This window comes from Nelusetta ayraudi, unplaced genomic scaffold, assembly GCF_046127955.1.
Source record: "Nelusetta ayraudi isolate G7.1 ecotype Tasmania unplaced genomic scaffold, CSIRO-AGI_Nayr_v1 ptg000042l, whole genome shotgun sequence".
In the NCBI taxonomy this organism is placed as follows: domain Eukaryota; kingdom Metazoa; phylum Chordata; class Actinopteri; order Tetraodontiformes; family Monacanthidae; genus Nelusetta; species Nelusetta ayraudi.
In genome coordinates, this window is record NW_027466092.1 from 1,617,501 (window position 1) to 1,620,000 (window position 2,500).

The following is a 2,500-nucleotide window of genomic DNA, read 5'->3' on the forward strand; positions in this document are numbered from 1 at the left end:
ACCTACTTTACGCTCATTAACAAGCATGGCGACACAAACTCAACATTTGTTACATGCGATTGTCCCGGACGCAAAACTACAATTGAAGGTTTTAGCCACCTTTGGATAAATGAATACGCAAAATTAAAACTTGCACCAGCGACATCTAGTGGTGAGACACATTCAGTTTTCTAATGTGTAGTCCTGTGAATGAGATTACGTGGACTACATATCACATGATTTGTGATAACTGCCTGGTTGCGAAGATCAGACGTAACCTGTTATAATCTTAAGGAAAGGATAAGTAAAAAAAAAATTTAATTTCACAGTTTAAGAAGCCCCACATAAGCAGGGCAATGAAAAATTGAGTAATACTCTTAGTGATCCTCTCCACGGAAATCTTTAGTAAAAGGCGAAAGATTTGTTCGATCTGAAGAGAAATCAGAGTGATCTAACACGCAACACACTGAAGGCTTGGTCCCTTTCAAACTCATGGCAACCTTCCCACTGGTGTGTTATTATTGTCGCTCAAACTAGACAGATTTTGAAGATAGATCAACTTGATGTTTCCTTCAAGCATGGTGAGACGCATTCAGTTTTCTAATGTGTAGTCCTGTGAATGAAATTACGTGGACTACATATCACATGATTTGTGATAACTGCCCGGTTGCGCAGATCAGACGTAACCTGTTATAATCTTAATGAAAGGATAAGTAAAAAAAAAATTAATTTCACAGTTTAAGAAGCCCCACATAAGCAGGGCAATGAAAAATTGAGTAATACTCTTAGTGATCCTCTCCACGGAAATCTTTAGTAAAAGGCGAAAGATTTATTCGATCTGAAGAGAAATCAGAGTGATCTAACACGCAACACACTGAAGGCTTGGTCCCTTTCAAACTCATGGCAACCTTCCCACTGGTGTTTTATTATTGTCGCTCAAACTAGACACATTTTGAAGATAGTTCAACTTGATGTTTCCTTCAGAAGCATCAAAAGGAAACAACCCCACCACCTACTTTACTCTCATTAACAAGCATGGCGACACAAACTCAACATTTGTTACATGCGATTGTCCCGGACGCAAAACTACAATTGAAGGTTTTAGTCACCTTTGGATAAATGAATACGCAAAATTAAAACTCGCAACAGCGACATCTAGTGGTGAGACACATTCAGTTTTCTAATGTGTAGTCCTGTGAATGAAATTCCGTGGACTACATATCACATGATTTGTGATAACTGCCCGGTTGTGCAGATCAGACGTGACTTGTTATAATCTTAATGAAAGGATAAGTACAAAAAAAATTTAATTTCACAGTTTAAGAAGCCCCACATAAGCAGGGCAATGAAAAATTGAGTAATACTCTTAGTGATCCTCTCCACGGAAATCTTTAGTAAAAGGCGAAAGATTTATTCGATCTGAAGAGAAATCAGAGTGATCTAACACGCAACACACTGAAGGCTTGGTCCCTTTCAAACTCATGGCAACCTTCCCACTGGTGTGTTATTATTGTCGCTCAAACTAGACAGATTTTGAAGATAGATCAACTTGATGTTTCCTTCAAGCATGGTGAGACGCATTCAGTTTTCTAATGTGTAGTCCTGTGAATGAAATTACGTGGACTACATATCACATGATTTGTGATAACTGCCCGGTTGCGCAGATCAGACGTAACCTGTTATAATCTTAATGAAAGGATAAGTAAAAAAAAAATTAATTTCACAGTTTAAGAAGCCCCACATAAGCAGGGCAATGAAAAATTGAGTAATACTCTTAGTGATCCTCTCCACGGAAATCTTTAGTAAAAGGCGAAAGATTTATTCGATCTGAAGAGAAATCAGAGTGATCTAACACGCAACACACTGAAGGCTTGGTCCCTTTCAAACTCATGGCAACCTTCCCACTGGTGTTTTATTATTGTCGCTCAAACTAGACAAATTTTGAAGACAGTTCAACTTCAGAAGCATCAAAAGGAAACAACCCCACCACCTACTTTACTCTCATTAACAAGCATGGCGACACAAACTCAACATTTGTTACATGCGATTGTCCCGGACGAAAAAACTACAATTGAAGGTTTTAGCGACCTTTGGATAAATGAATACGCAAAATTAAAACTTGCACCAGCGACATCTAGTGGTGAGACACATTCAGTTTTCTAATGTGTAGTCCTGTGAATGAAATTACGTGGACTACATATCACATGATTTGTGATAACTGCCTGGTTGCGAAGATCAGACGTAACCTGTTATAATCTTAAGGAAAGGATAAGTAAAAAAACAATTTAATTTCACAGTTTAAGGAGCCCCACATAAGCAGGGCAATGAAAAATTGAGTAATATTCTTAGTGATCCTCTCCACGGAAATCTTTAGTAAAAGGCGAAAGATTTGTTCGATCTGAAGAGAAATCAGAGTGATCTAACACGCAACACACTGAAGGCTTGGTCCCTTTCAAACTCATGGCAACCTTCCCACTGGTGTGTTATTATTGTCGCTCAAACTAGACAAATTTTGAAGACA

General features: G+C 38.3%; 5 non-coding genes across 5 annotated transcripts; all 5 read right to left on the reverse strand.

Annotated features, from left to right (window-relative positions):
• Positions 1 to 315: 315 nt before the first annotated feature.
• LOC142894558 (U5 spliceosomal RNA) lies at positions 316 to 429 on the reverse strand. Its single transcript, XR_012928031.1, has one exon. It is a non-coding gene; the product is annotated as a U5 spliceosomal RNA (small nuclear RNA).
• Positions 430 to 723: 294 nt separating this feature from the next.
• LOC142894391 (U5 spliceosomal RNA) lies at positions 724 to 837 on the reverse strand. The gene has a single exon (XR_012927873.1). It is a non-coding gene; the product is annotated as a U5 spliceosomal RNA (small nuclear RNA).
• A 467-nt stretch (positions 838 to 1,304) lies between these two features.
• LOC142894392 (U5 spliceosomal RNA) lies at positions 1,305 to 1,418 on the reverse strand. The gene has a single exon (XR_012927874.1). It is a non-coding gene; the product is annotated as a U5 spliceosomal RNA (small nuclear RNA).
• A 294-nt stretch (positions 1,419 to 1,712) lies between these two features.
• LOC142894393 (U5 spliceosomal RNA) lies at positions 1,713 to 1,826 on the reverse strand. Its single transcript, XR_012927875.1, has one exon. It is a non-coding gene; the product is annotated as a U5 spliceosomal RNA (small nuclear RNA).
• Positions 1,827 to 2,283: 457 nt separating this feature from the next.
• Positions 2,284 to 2,397, reverse strand: LOC142894447 (U5 spliceosomal RNA). Its single transcript, XR_012927928.1, has one exon. It is a non-coding gene; the product is annotated as a U5 spliceosomal RNA (small nuclear RNA).
• Positions 2,398 to 2,500: the final 103 nt, after the last annotated feature.